The sequence below is a fragment of the Trachypithecus francoisi genome, unplaced genomic scaffold (genome assembly GCF_009764315.1).
Source record: "Trachypithecus francoisi isolate TF-2019V2 unplaced genomic scaffold, Tfra_2.0 Contig00101_ERROPOS395535, whole genome shotgun sequence".
Classification (NCBI taxonomy): domain Eukaryota; kingdom Metazoa; phylum Chordata; class Mammalia; order Primates; family Cercopithecidae; genus Trachypithecus; species Trachypithecus francoisi.
Window position 1 is genome coordinate 270,903 of NW_022680473.1, and position 16,383 is coordinate 287,285.

A 16,383-nucleotide genomic window follows, 5' to 3' on the forward strand; every position below is an offset into this window, starting at 1 on the left:
ATAAGTGTGATATATATCCAACATGTTTATTTTATATATAAATATATATAAATGTTTATTTTATAGATCTAAAACATTTTATACAATAAAATATATAATATAAATATTCCTATGATTATTTATATTATGTAATAAATATATATTTTATATGCATCTTATATATACAATAAAAATATAAAATATACATAATTGTATATTTATATATAATAAACATATGTTTCTGTATTTGAGAGCCAATAATCTAATGTCACAGTGACCAGAGAATATTACCCTAATAAAACACTGAAAATCTGCTTTAACTATATGATGTGCTTCTTCAGTGTTTTTTAAAATACAGTTCTATGGTTGTTGTTGTTTTTTGTTTGTTTGTTTTTTGAGACAGAGTCTTGCTCTGTCGCCCAGGCTAGAATGCAGTGGCAAGATCTTGGCTCACTGCAAGCTCCACCTCCCAGGTTCATGCCATTCTCCTGACTCAGCCTCCCCGGTAGCTAGGACTGCAGGCACCCACCACACTTGGCTAATTTTTTGTATTTTTAAGTAGAGACGGGGTTTCACTGTGTTAGCCAGGATGGTCTTGATCTCCTGACCGCCTTGGCCTCCCAAAGTGCTGGGATTACAGGTGTGAGCCACCACACCTGGCCAATTCTATGGTTTTTTGTAAAACAAAAAAAAAAATTATTGACCTATTATATGGATACCTCAGCATCTTTTACAGATCATCAAGAATATTGGCTCTATTTTCCACTGCCCTGAGACAACATACCATGAAATAGGAGAACTTAAACAAATATTTAATTTTTTTCCCTCTATTGAATAGGGCTGAGAGGTGTGTCTATTTTAGGTAATTGTTGGGAGTAGTTGGGAATTTTTTTTAACTTCTGCTAAATTAGGAGAAAAGGTTATGGCAAGGTTATCAGCTAGGAGGACAGAAGAATGTCAATAAAGATTTTCACACTGAAGTGTATAGGCTTAGGCCATCTAAGAGAACATGATTCATTGCTGAGGCCCAGCCCTGTGTTTCCCCTTCTTCTACCCTTCCTTCCTCTACCTTGCCTTTGCTCTAGAAATCACGCTCTCCTTGCATTAGACTTTGGTGAGTAACTGCCTCTATCTCCTAGCCTGCAGATACATATGCAGATCTCCCTTTGAGCCTGGTGACAAAGCTGTCTTCTAGTTTTTGGGTCTCTGTTGATTGATCCACATTAGCAAGACTGGCATATTGAACAGAGAACTACACAGGGGTATGTGGTGTTTGGGAGTAAGTATGTTATTAGTGGAAAGAACATGCCCACATTTTTTTTTTTTTTTTAGATGGAGTCTCACTCTGTCGCCCAGGCTGGAGTGCAGTGGCCCGATCTCTGCTCACTGCAAGCTCTGCCTCCCTGGTTCACGCCATTCTCCTGCCTCAACCTCCCGAGCAACTGGGACTACAGCCACCCACCACCATGCCCGGCTAATTTTTTTTGTATTTTTAATAGACACGGGGTTTCACCATGTTAGCCAGGATGGTCTCAATCTCCTGACCTCGTTATCCGCCCGCCTCAGCCTCCCATAGTACTGGGATTACAGACCTGAGCCATCATGCCCAGCCCACATTTTTACTATGAGGAGTACAGATTGAGTTCCAGGGATAAAACGTTTCTTTTTGAACACGGATCAAAAATACTTTTGCAAGATATGGAACTAATCTAAGTGTCCATTAATCAATGAATGGATAAGAAAATGTGGTATATATACACCATGGAATACTACTCAGCCATAAAAGGGAATGAAATAATGTCTTCTGCAGCAACTTGGATGGAGCTGGAGGCCATTATTCTAAGTGAGGTAACTCAAAAATGGAAAATCAAACATTGTGTATTCTCACTTACAGGCGGGAGCTAAGCTCTGAGGATACAAAGGCATAAGAATGATATAACGGACTTTGGGAATTCAGGGAGGTGGGAAGACTGGGAGTGGGGTGAAGGATAAAAGACTACATATTGGGCACAGTGTACACTGGTTGATGGTGGGTGCACCAAAATCTCAGAAATCACCACTAATGAACTAACATGTAACCAAAGACCACCTGTACTCCCCCAACTATTAAAATAAAAATAAAAAGTATTTAAAAAATATTTTTGCACATTTTGAATATCAAGTATTAATTAATTAGTTTATTTTTTGTAGAGTTTATTTTATTTATTATTCATTTTATTTCCATAGGTTTTGGGGGAACAGGTGGTGTCTGGTTACATGAGTAAGTTCTTTCACGGTGATTTGTGAGATTTTGGTACATGTTTATAGCAGCACAATTCACAATTGCAAAAATAGGAAACCAGCCCAAATGCCTATCAATCAATTAGTGAATAAAGAAATTGTGGTATATCTATACCATGGAATACTATTCAGCCATAAAAAGAAGTGAAAGAATGGCATGTGCAGCAACCTGGATGAAATTGGAGATCATTATTCCAAGTGAAGTAACTCAGGAATAGAAAACCAAACATCGTAAGTTCTCACTCATAAGCGGGAGCTAAGCTATGAGGATGCAAAGGCATAAGAGTGATGCAATGGACTTTGGGGACTTGGGGGAAAGGGTCGGGGGGAGAGGGATAAAAGATCACAAATTGGGTACAGTGTATACTGCTTGGGTGATGGGTGCACCAAGTACTAATTTTAAAACAAATGGCACATATGAGTAGAAAGTTTTAGTTTTGCAAGACGAAAATGAGTTCTGAAGAGGGATGGTGACAGTTGCACAATAACGTGAATGTATTTAACACTACTTCAGGGTACACTTAAAAATGGTGAAGATGATAACTTTTGTGTTAGGTATATTTTCACACAATTTTTAAAACATACAGTACCAAAAAATGGTTATTTCCGCCTCTCAGGGTAATGGTAGACATACATCAATGTATACATTTTACTCTAAAGTCGCTTGCAAGATGGCTTGCTAAATGATTTCAAGTCCCTCCTGCTGGTTCAACAAGAAGCAGAGAAAATAACCACGTGCCTATATCAGAGTAGAGGCGATGCAGACTGCAACTGATTGATATCACAGGCCATGCCAAGGAGAAGGCCACGCCTGGATCTCATTTACCCATTTACCTGTCACCATGGATATTCTATTAAAGAGATGTTGGCAGAAATCCATTCTTTGTTTTTATTTGTTTGTTTGTTTGTTTGTTTGTTTTTTGAGACGGAGTCTCCCTCTGTCGCCCAGGCTGGAGTGCAGTGGCGTGATCTTGGCTAACTGCAAGCTCTGCCTCCCGGGTTCACACCATTCTCCTGCCTCAGCCTCCCGAGTAGCTGGGACTACAGGTGCCCCCCACCACGCCCAGCTAATTTTTTGTCTTTTTAGTAGAGATTGGTTTCACCGTGTTAGCCAGGATGGTCTCAATCTCCTGACTTTGTGATCTGCCTGCCTCAGCCTCCCAAAGTGCTGGGATTACAGGCATGAGCCACCGTGCCTGGCCAGAAATCCATTCTTAAAAACCATGTTCATTTATTTTTACCTAGCAGTTTAAGTCAAAGGAACATGCTTTCTCAAAGGGAAGGCTTTAAGATATGTGACCCCAGGCAAGCAAGTCTTGGATGTATACTAACAATTGCATTGGCCGGTGTGGGTGGAGCCCTCTGAATGTAGATGGGAGTCTTAGGAGTTTGAGATCTACGTATTTTTATTTAATCTGCACCATCAGTATTGATAACTGTCTATTGTTATTTCGTTTTACAGCCTAGGTGACTGGTACAACTAGCCACTGGTCACCCAGTTAGAAACGCGCATTCAGGATTCAAACCCAATTAGCTTTCCACAAGTGCCTAAAAACTCTTGCCAGCTTCCTGGTCTCTGCACAGGTGAAAAACAGCCATTTCTTGGTGTCTTCACAGGATGCATTATCATACTCTTCTTCCTCATATATTAGATGATTTCACACATGTGCAACCTGGAGTTAAGTATTTTTCAGCCGATCTTATGTATTTCTGTCTTTATCACATTACATTTAAATCAATCCAATACATATGTATTGACTTAGAACACATCACTGTGCATGTCAAGGCTATAGACATGTAGACAACACTGTTACTGCCTGCGTGGACTACAATCTGTGGAGGGAAATGAAGCTACTGCACACAAAGACACACAGGTAATGGAAATCAAGGGAGTTTGGGAAGTTGTCTTCGTTCACTGGGGCTGCTATAACAGAACACCACAGACTCGAGGCTTACCAGCAGCAGGCATTTATGTCTCACAGTTCTGGGAGCTGGAAGTCCAAGATCAAGCGTGTCAGATGCAATTATCTGGTGATAACCTGCTTCCTGATTCGTAGACGGTGCCTTCTTGCTGTGTCCTCACATGGTGGAAGGGGCAAGGGAACTCTCTGGGGTCCCTTTTATAAGGGCACTGATTCCATTCATGAGGCTCCACCCTCACGATCTTATTATCTCTCAAAGGCTCCACCTCCCAACACCATCACCTTGGGTGTTAAGATTTTCACACAGAAATCTTGGAGGAACACAAACATTCACACCACAGCAGAAGAACAATATAAAAAATTAATAAGGCTGGGTACAGTGGCTCACACCTGTAATCCCAGCACTTTGGGAGTCTGAAGTGGACAGATCACTTGAGGTCAGGAGTTTGAAACCAGCCTCATTAACATGGTGAAACCCCACCCCTACTGAAAATACAAAACTTAGCCAGGCGTGGTGGCACGTGCCCGTGGTCTCAGCTACACAGTAGGCTGAGCAAGAAAATCACTTGAGCCCGGGAGGTGGAGGGTGCAATGAGCAAGAAAGTGAGGCTCAAAAAAAAAAAAAAAAGGTTGGGCACGGTGGATCATACCTGTAATCCCAGCACTTTGGGAGGCCGAGGCGGTTGGATCATGAGGTCAGGAGATTGAGACCATCCTGGCCAACATGGTGAAACCCCATCTCTATTGAAAATAAAAATACAAAATTAACTGGGCATGGTGGCACATGCCTGTAGTCCCAGCTACTCAGGAGGCTGAGGCAGGAGAATCGCTTGAACCTGGGAAGCGGAGATTGCAGTCAGCTGAGATTGTGCCACTGCACTCCAGCCTCGGCGACAGAGTGTGACTCTGTCTCAAAAGGAAAAAAAAAGGTGAACAAATCATATAGAAAGCAAAAGCAGAGGAGGTGTTAATTCAGTTAAAGAAACTTGGTGAGATTTCAGGAACAAAATGACTTTTGAGCTGGGACTTCCAATGTGTAGGCATTCAGCATATAGAGATGGGGCCAGGGAGGAAAATGAGAGTGAGGTCAGAGAGGATGGGAGGAGATAAGAAAAGCAAAAGGATAGAACCAAACGGAAAAGCAGAATTGAGTCTAGGGGAGAAGAGAACTTGGAAAAGCAGAGGCCATTGACCTCTCTATAACTTTGCTAATAAATCTTTGTGTTTGTCTGGCCTGGGATCAAGTTCCAGAGCAACCACTTTCAAGCTTGGGCAACTTTCTCAATTCATCTTAAGTTTCATCTTGACTTATTTTTGTGTTTTTGTTTTTACAGTTGTTTGCACAAGAGTAGCAACTATTCAGAGTAGTGTGCATGGAGTAAACTCAAAAAAAGCCATGCTTTAAAAAAATGCTTAAGTCCAATGGCTATCACCCAATATGTTCATTAGAAAATAAACAAATACAACAAAAATTTGAAGGCATGGAGTTGAATAATGGTCTAGAGAGTTAGCCATATGTAATTATAACAGTATACAGACCTGAGATTTATGAATATTCTGTTTGTTTTCCAAGTATACTTGATTTTCATTATTTATAAATTTTGTCTTTCTGAACTTGCCTGCTCACTAAAACTTTGTAACCTTGAAATCAATACGGCACTTTTGCAGTCATTTGTAGACACACACACAAAGCTGGAAAAAATGTAAATTGCTCAAAGGGCACATTTCCAGCTACAGTGAAACAAGACCATGCCTTACCTTCTTGTTCCATCTCTCATACTTCAAACAAGTGGAATTATTGCGGTCCATTGAGTACCATGTGTTTTGCGTGTCTGTGCTTTTTGTTGGTGATTTTGCTGTTTAAAATGGCCCGAAGAACAGAGCTCAAGTGCTGTCTGGGTCCCTAGTATAAAAAGACTGCAATGTGCCTCACAGAGAAAATCTCTGTTAGAGAAGCATTACTCAGGCATGAGTCATGGTGCTGCTGGACATGAGTTCAGTGTGAATGAGTCAACAATATCTACTCAGAAAGATTTTCTTAAACAGAAACATACATAAAACAAGATTATGTATTGACTGGTTGATGAGAATGTTGTGACCAGACATCATAGAAACCTAATCTTGTATTTCCCCTAGGAGCAATAGTTTACAATTTGCTAATTCAGTGTTTATGGTGACTTTATAGAACACAACTATCACAAATACAGAGAATTGAATGTGATTTCAATTTTTATTTCTGCTAAATGGTGAACTCAATCAACCCAGGAGCCTGTTGGATTTTCTCATTGCTGCATTGCTGATGATTGTTCCAGTGCTGGGCTAATAATAGGCATTTGATTAACATTCGATTTATACATCAGGTGAGTAAGGAGGAGACTGGCTTCATTAATACCACACAGTCACTATGCAAAAGGTGTCACATTTATTAGGGAAGTGTGACACAGGCGTGGATAAATAAATAAAATTCCTGTAGTAAATCATGGCTGAAGATAATGTGAAAATAGTCATTGTGGAACAGAAATTATAATTAGTTCTCCAACATCGAGCTCAATGACACTCTAGGAAGGTAATCACATTACTAATATTGGTTTTGACCAATTGTCTGTTCCAGTCATTACAGTAAATGACAACCAAAAAACCTAAAATATGCATATACCTCTTGTGTTATTTTTCTGTGGTTGTTGTAACAAATTACTACAATCTGGGTGGATTGTGGAAAAAGCCCAAGTGCCCATCAATCAACTGGTTGGTAAAGAAACTGTGAGATATATATATTCCACACACCCCATGGAATACTACTCAGCCATAAAAAGGAATAAATTAATGGCATTTACAGCAACCTGGGTGGGAATGGAGACTATTATTCTAAATGAAGTCACTCAGGAATGGAAAACCGAACATCGTGTGTTCTCACTCATAAGTAGGAACTAAGCTATGAAGATGCAAAGACATAAGAATGATACAATGGACATTGGGAACTTGGTGGAAAGGGCAGGAGGGGGGTGAGGGCTAAAAGATTACAAATTGGATTCAGTGGATTGCTCTAGTGATGAGTGCACCAAAATCTCACAAATCACCACTAAAGAACTTATGTAACCAGATACCACCTGTTCCCCCAAAACCTATGGAAATGAAAAAAATATATTTTTAAAGATAGCAAGAATTTGTTCTCTCAACTTCTAGAAGCTAGAAGCCCAAAATCAAGGTGTGAGCAGCAACACACCTTCTCTGGAGACTCAAAGAGAGAATCCATTCTTTGCATCTTCTGGCTTCTGGTGCCTTTTGATATTCTGTCTTGTGGCCACATCACTCCAACATCTACCTCCATGGTCACATCACCTCCTCTTCTTCTGTCTCTCTTGCCCTTTGTGCATATTTTATTTAAGCCACCCAGTTTATGGCATTTGGTTATAGCATTAGAGGTAGGTCTGCCCAAATAATCCAGGATGACATCCTCATCTCAAGACTTTTAGCTTAATTACATCTACAAAGACCCTAATGCCATAGAAGGTCACATTCACAGTGTCTTAGTTCAGGATCCTATAACAAAATGCCTTAAGCTGGGTGGCTTGAGCAACAAATGTTATTTCCCACAGTTCTGGAGACTGGCAAGATGAAGATGCTGGCAGATCTGGTGTCTACTGAGGGCCTTCTTCCTCCTTCCTGGTCTGCAGATGGTGCCCTGTCTCTATATCTTCATGTGGAGGAGAGAGGGAGCTCTGAGTCTCTTTCTCTTGCTATAAAGACATTAATCCCATCATGCAGGTGCCACCCTCATGATCTCATCTAAACCTACATACCTCCCACAGGCCCCACCTACTAAGAGCATCCCAGTGGGGATTAGGGCTTTCACATGTGGATTTAGGGATAATGTGCTGTATTAGTTCATTCTTAAGCTGCTAATAAAGACACTCCTGAGACTAGGTCATTTACAAAGTAAAAAAGTTAATTGACTCACGATTCCACATGGCTGGTGAGGCCTCACAATCATGGCAGAAGGCAAGGAGGAGCAAAGCCATGTCTTTTTCTTACGTGGCATCAGGCAAGAGGACTTGTACAGGGGAGCTCCCATTTATAAAACCATCAGATCTCTTGGGACTTACTCACTACTATGAGAACAGTATGAGGGAAACTGCCCCCATGATTAAATTACCTCGACCTGGCCCCACCCTTGACACGTGAGAATTATTACAATTCAAGGTGAGATTTTGGGTGGGGACACTGCCAAACTATATCACGTGCATTCCATACTTAGACCAGGGCTTAGAACATGTAGTCCGTAATTTAGGCCAGGGATAAAACATAGACTTTCATTCTGAGGGCCATTTAACTTTCTACACTTCTATATAAAGAACCATAAAATTAGAAGAAAGCAGCAAGTGCCATTGTAATTTTACACAAAAGTAGAGAGAACAGCCACATGAATGCAAAGTAAAACAAAGTAGATCTGAAATCATCCGGTTGGCAACTTGGGAGTATTCAGTTTCAGTAACATCCAAATTCCTATCCTTGCGTGTTCCCAGAATTGAGTTAAAATTACATTAATGCTACAAAAGCTCATACAATGACTGTTTGTGACACGAAAAAGAATGTGCTAATGTAAAAATTTGCATTAAGTTGAAATGCTATGGAAAACACATGGGGAATTCTTATCATCTGTGCTGCAGAGTGGTGGTTGACAGACAGGGAACATAAATCACGACATTTTATTCAAAGACAATAAATGCACCAACTCAACTAACACAACCTGAAGACAAGCCAAAATACTCTAGAAGGAGAAGAAGGTAACAGCTGAACATGTCCTCAGTTGAGGGAAGTACACTTGGAAAGGGCATATATTTAGCTGTTTCAAATGCTCTATTTCTGGGCAAAGCACATGTTTAAATGTTTGGTTGACATGAATTAAAAGCAAATGCCCAATTTGGTACTCTATAAGGTAGCTTTCTGATGCCCTGAAGAATCTTATTATATGATGCCAAATGCATTCATTCATTGACCAATTCATTCACTTAACAGATGTTCACAATGTATTCATGATATGCCAGTGCCATTCTGGGTACCGCTGAGAGGTGTGGATAAATAGGACATACAATCTTCACATCCAAGGCAACTAAATCTAGATGTTGTGCTCCAGCAAAAGTGTAGGGTTCATTTTTCTTCTGTCTCCTAGGAGACGGATGAGGGCAGAATTTTACTAAGAAGGAACATTGTATCCCACCAAAGCTCATGCATACACAAACACATCTGTTCACTGAACATAGTACATCCTGTGAATGGTGCCCATATGGGCCAAAATTTTTCTCTCTTTCTTACCTTGGAAAAAGTCAAGACTCCTAATGTTAACTGGGCAAAGATTTGCTTCTTTCAAGCTCTGAAATTTAGATTCATGGTCATTGGTTGAACTGTGTTGTACTGTGAGCTCACAGCTGGTACTACCAATGTGTCAATCCTTAGCAAAAACTTTTATTAATAGCTATGCATGTGCTGCCTTAGCCTTCCAGTGGCCATAGGTGATTGACATTGGTAAGAGGGGATGCAAGTGATTTAAGTAGAGCTGGGGGCAATTGTTGCAGTTGCCATTGCTATTGCTGTGTGTGGTTTTAACACAAGGGCATTTGTTTGGGGAAAAAGCAGTGTTAATATAATTGAATTTGATACTCCTTGGTGAACTAGCTGTGAATTAACAGGCTTTACACTGTAAGAAAATGGAAAGAAACATGAACCATAACACTCAAGCAGTTTAAGCATGTCTCAGAAGAACATAAAAAGAGAGAGCCCAGTAAGAGTTAAGTTCTGTGGAATAGATAGAGTTCTAGACACGTGGATTTTCTCCCAACCAAAAGTCAACAGTCCATCAAAGCACAGGGCAGCATATAACTGTTGGGAAGTGCATGTATTCTGACATGAGTTAGGAGTGTCCATATGGTAGTGGGTGGCATGGTGGCCCCCAAAATATATGTCCACATCCTAACACCAGTTATAGAGGGATGGGACCTTATTTGGAAACAGGGTTTTTGCAGCTGCAATTAAGTTAACAATCTATTGATGAGATTATTCTAGATTTAGAGGGGTCTCAAATCCAATGACAGGTGTTCCTGTAAGAGACAGAAGAGGAGATACAGATACAGAAGAGAAGTCTGTATGGAGATGGAGGCAGGACTGGAGTGATGCAGCCACAAGCCCAGGGAAGCCTGAAGTCCCCCAGAAACTGGGAGAGGCAGGAAGGATTCTCCCCTAGAGCCTCCAAAGGGAGCACCACCCTGAGACACCTTGATTTCAGATTTCTGGTGCCCAGAACTGGTAGAGAATAAATTTCTGTTGTTTAAGCCTCCCTGTCTGTGGCACTTTTGTTACAGCAGCCCCAGAAAACTCAAATACAATACTCTGTGTGTGTGCTTCTGTAGTAACTTCCGTATACCTCTCATGGGAGAGGACGGGGATTATTCTTCCAACAAGATGGAGACTTGCGCAGGTGCCCTGTAGACACAGAGGAAGCAAAAAGCACAGAACAGAACTCAGAGGCTTCGCAGACCCGTGGGAGACCCTCCTCAGTTGGTAAAACGCCACAGCAATACCTTACAATGGGCACAGAATTGTAACATAAGGAGTGATCTTCTTTTCTGAGGAGCCAAGGCTAAGAAAACCGATTCTCGCCGAAAAAGAAAGCATTTCCAATGCACACCAGACATAAATAATTCATGCAAACCAACATGAATTATTTTAGCACGTTACTTTCATAAAGTAACTTGTTTGTCTTCATTTTGTAACCCCTAAAACTTCTCAAAGACTACTCTGAGTTGTTAAAGCTGAAAAAGCTTAACTATACATATAAACACTGTCATATGTCAAAGGCATTTTTCAGCTTATAAAGCATGCTCACTAGGGCTTTGTTCATGAGACACCAGAAAACACGTTCAGTTCCACTTCACCCTGAAAACAGAATCTCTTATCCCTGAATCAGAAGGGACGTAGGCACATGAAGTCCCAGGGAGAGAAGAGGCATGTATATTGTGCTAAATTAACAAGCTTTGGCACTTGTATTTTTCACAGGAAAAGAAGGAACATGAAAGACAAGGATTTTGGCAGTCTCACTCATTTTTATATGGGATGCGGGATGGGAGATGAACCCTACTGGAGATGATTATAAATACCAGTTTGTCTTTGAAACCAGAGTTTTACAAATTCATGCAATGCCTTATTTCTTTCTTCTGAAGGAGTCTGTGGTCTCCTTTCATCCTCAGATTCTTGGTAGAAGGAAACTGCTCAGATGTCCTGAGCAAAATGTTCAAATTCCAAAGCCCAGGGTTTAAGAAAGCAGACAGAAAGCCACAGAGAGGGGAAGTGGTTAGAGAGAGGGGAGATTCCAAAAAGACAGCCACTTAGCACAAACAATTCAAGTTCCAGTGTCGTTGGTGCCAGAATCCTTTTCACTGTTGGTGATGGGATTTTGAGAAAAGTGTTTCAAATAGAAGAATTTGAGGTGTTTCAAAAATGGGTTTCAAAAGAAAGTGGAGGAGGCGTGAAAAGATTCCATTATCCAGTTGTGATCGTCAATTATCCTGCTGATCTATGTGCAGGTCTTGATACACACAGTCTTCAGGAACTTGGGCACAAACAAAATCTACTGTGATGGTGAATACTGAGTGTCAACTTGACTGATTGAAGGATGCAAAGTACTGTTCCTGGGTGTGTCTGTGGGGGTGTTGCCAAAGGAGATTAAAATTTGAGTCAGTGGACTGGGAGAGGCAGACTCACCCTCAATCTGGGTGGGCACCATCTAATCAGCTGCCAGCACAGGTAGGATAAAGCAGGTAGGAGAAGATGGAAAAGCAGACTTGCTTAGTCTTCCGGCCTTTATCTTTCTCCTGTGCTGGATGCTTCCTGCCCTTGAACATCAGACTCCAAATTCTTGGATTTACACCAGTGGTTTGCCAGGGCCTTCGGCCACAGACAGACAGCTGCACTGTTGGCTTCCCTACTTTTGAGGTTTTGGGACTCAGACTGGCTTCCTTGCTCCTCAGCTTGCAGAAAGCCTGTTGTGGGACTTCAGTTTTGTGATTGTGTGAGTCAATACTCCTTAATAAACTCCCTTTCATATATACATCTATCCTATTAGTTCTGTCTCTCCAGCAAACCCTGACTAATCCATCTACACAGAGGTCATTTGGCCACATCCAGGAAGAACTACCAGAGAAAGCAGCCCAGGCTCAGTCAACTGCAAGTCCCAGGACTGTGGAAGCCAGGAGTCTCCAGAGACAGAGCGCCCCACATCTGAAAGGCTGAGACACACAGCCCTTGGCTGCTCTAGGATTCAGTGATTCCCAATGAGTATCCTGAAACTCTGATAAAACAATGTGTCTCCATCTCCTCTGAGTGAAACCTTTTACGGAGTTAACTTTACCAGCATCTGTTTATTTGGCTACCTTGTAACAGTTTTTAGAGGTTATCTGAATAATTGACACAGGTAAAATAAAATGAAATAAAATGTTGTGTTTCCCTCCTTGTGCGCTGGGTTAACTCTTTTGGGATATAGCAAAGCTCCGATATGCCAGCATTATAGACGATTGATACTGTGTGCTTGGGTCTTATAGCGATTAATTACATCATTCGTTCATTCATTCATCAATTCACCCATTCAACAGATGCTTACCCAAAGGTCATCACATGCCCAGAATTTTCCTGGTCACTGGTCATACAACGGAGACCTTATGGACTTTACAGAGCAGTAAAAGATTAATTTAAGAAAACCATAGAACATTTGTACTTAAAATTTTTATAAGTTCAACAAAGGAAAACAATTGAACTCTATGAAAAAGAAGAGCTTGGGGAGATTATTGAATAGGCAGGAGAAAGAAAGAGCAGAGTGAAGGCGATGGTGGAATTGGCTTCTATTCTGGCTTGGAAGGTGGCCAAAGAACACGTCCTCTTAGCCTCACACCACTTACAGAATGTAGTGCAGCCTCTTTAATATAGTTGCCTAATCTACCCTCCTGGAAAAAATTGCTTACCCCATTTGGCGTAGCAAGTTGGACATCATCTATCCCAGACACTGCCATTTCAAGGTGAAAGGAACAGGAACATTCTGAAGACTTCAGCCTAAAGTGGAAGACCACTTGTTGGCCATTAAAGGGAAGGTCATACATTTCCCTCTGTAGGAAATGTACTCCCCAGAGATCTCCTTGGTTCCTTGCACATTTTATTTTGAGACAGTCTTGCTCTGTCACACAGGCTAGAGTGCAGTGGTGCGATTTCACCTCCTGGGTTCAAACAATTCTCCTGCCTCAGCCTCCTGAGTAGCTGGGAATACAAGCATGCACCACCATGCCTGGTTAATTTTTGTATTTTTAGTAGAGATGGGGTTTCGCTATGTTGGCCACGTTGGTCTCAAACTCCTGACCTCAAGTGATCTTCCCCCATCAGCCTCCCAGAGTGCTGGGATTACAGGTGTGAGCCACCTCGCCTGGACAGTTTTTTGCATCTTTGTTCAATTATCTCTGCAACTATCAATGTACAGATCAATATGTATAAAAGCTCCTATCAATGTATAGATAGTCATAGAAAATAATGGAGGATATTTAATATAAGTGAAGTCATTGGAGATGTGGTTCTTTTACTGAGCAGGATATTTGCAAGATTCATCCATATTGCAACCGTGTGAGAACTGCATTTCTTTTTATGGCTGTGATATGCTTTGGATCTGTGTCGTCACCCAACTCTCATGTTGAATTGTAATTCCCAATGGGAGATTACTGGATCATGGGAGTGAATCTTTCGTGAATGGTCTAACACTATCCCCCTTGGTACTGTGTAGTGAGTGAGTTCTCACAAGATCTGGTTGTTTAAAGTGTGTGGCACTACTCTGCTCTCTCTCTTGCTCCTGCTCCAGCCATGTAAGACATTCAAGAGTTCCTGCTTCCCCTTTGCCTTCTACCATGATTGAAATTTTCCTGGGGCCTCCCCAGAAGCCAAGCAGAAGCCATCATGCTTCCTGTGCAGCCTGCAGAACCAGAGCCAATTAAACCTCTTTTCTTTATGAATTACCCAGTCTCAGGTATTTCTTTATAGCAGTGGGAGAATGGCCTGATATAAGCTGAATAAGATTTCATTCTATAGATGGATCATCTTTTCTTAATCCACTCCTCTGCTGATAGACACCTAGATGGTTTTCACCTTTCAACTTTCATAAACACAGCGGCTGTGTATTTGAGGTGATGAAACAGTCCAGAACTAGAGAGCGCTGATGGTTGGACACATTTCTGGATGGACTTAATGCCATTTAAAAACGGTTCCAATAGTAAATTTCATGTTTATGTGTGTAAAAAAAGGTGAGGAAATTGCAAACATTTGCATTTTAGAAGGAGATAGTAAAAGACATAAGAATGAACAGATGGCACGGTGGCTAATGCCTGTAATCCTAGCATTTTGGGAGGTCGAGGTGGGCAGATTGCCTGAGGCCGGGAGTTTGACACCAGCCTGGCTAACATGGTGAAACCCTGTCTCTACTGAAAATACACAAATTAGCCGGGCGTGGTGGCGGGCGCCTGTAATCCCAGCTACTCGGGAGGCTGAGGCAGGAGAATGGCGTGAACCCAGGAGGCAGAGGTTGCAGTGAGCGGAGATCGTGCCACTGCACTCCAGCCTGGGCAACAGAGCAAGATTCTGTCAAAAAAAAAAAAAAAAGAATGAACAGAGAAAGAATTCCCTTACATAATGTCAATCTCGTCAACAACACACTGGTCATTCTGGAAAAATAAAGAAAGAATAAATAGCTTGTAATAGCTTCCAGACAGCTAGTGCCCCAGTGCCCTATAACTCCTTCTGTCTATTTTTTTTTTCTCTCTCTCACACACACACATTCACTGTTTCTGTCTTTTTCTTTTCTCTCTCTCTCTCTCTCTGTCTCTCAGTTTCTTTCTCTCTTTCTTTCTTTCTCCCTTTCTATTTGTTTTCCTCATTCTTTCTCTCTGTCACTGACTCTGTCTCTCTCTTTTTCTCACACACATATGCCTTCTGACCTCTCTCTTTCTCTCTTTCTTTCTCTTTCTCTCCCTTATTTTCTTTCTCTTTCTCAATCTTTCTCTCTTTTGTTCTCAGTCTTTCTCTCTTTCTCTCTCTCTTTCCATCTTTCTCTGTCTCTGTCTCTATATTTCTCTCTGTCTCTATTTCCCTCTGTCTCTCTTTCTCTATCTTTCTCTCTTTCTTTCTCTGTCTCTGTCCTCTACATCAGTTGCATCATCCACAACATGGAGATGATCTGAAACTCCCATCTCAGCACACCCAGTCAACCCCTTCCCACATAGAAACACACCCTAACTCTGAGCCTTCCCTTGATGTCCCACAAAGCTGCTCTGACCTGACATTCATCTCATCAATTTGATGGTCCCCTCGCCCACCTCAACTCCCCCGTGCTGGCACCCAGTCTTCACTCTTCTGTTTTAGTGTAGGGACTCACTTTCCTGTGCTGCTCTTTGTTTCCGCCACCTCCAGTTTGAGGAGTCTCTGGTTTATTTTTATTATGTAAATTTTAATCCGACTTTAGAGCCTTAGTTAATGCAAGTTCCTCCTAAAATGTCTCTTAATTTCCCTAAATCAGAATTCATCTCTCCCTCCTCTCCGCTCCCATGGTGTCTGTTCATGACCCCTCTCACTGACCTTAAAGTCTTTGATTCCTTATTGGTTGTATAAACACCACTTTTTCCAACTAGTTTCTGAAATACTGAAAAATAGAAACACTTTTTTTCTCTTCTTTGTGACCTCAGCTTTTACAACATTCTTTGAGGTTAGGTTTGAATATATGTATTTTTACATACATATATTCTGGCTTTCATGGTCTTTTTCTTGAGGGAGCAAAAAAAAAACAAGACAATAAATTCAATTAGAAACATGATTGAAAATGACATTTCATTGAAACGGGAACCAAAAATAAGCATGATTCACTTCCATGAGCAGCAAACATGAAGCAACCTCTTAGCTCAATTTATCACACATTAGAGAGGGGAAGCGTCACCAGTCCTGCTGAGTCAGACCCTGAGGAGACACAGGCCATCCAGTCTTCCAGTGGGTGCCTTTGAGGGCCGCTCGGCTCTCAGAAACCCGACAGGCCTATGTCCCTTTACTTGTCTTGATTCACTGAAAGCATGTGAAGTTTGGATCGGATGTTGTGGAAGCAGATTAAACACAAGTGAACAGATCCCAACTTCAG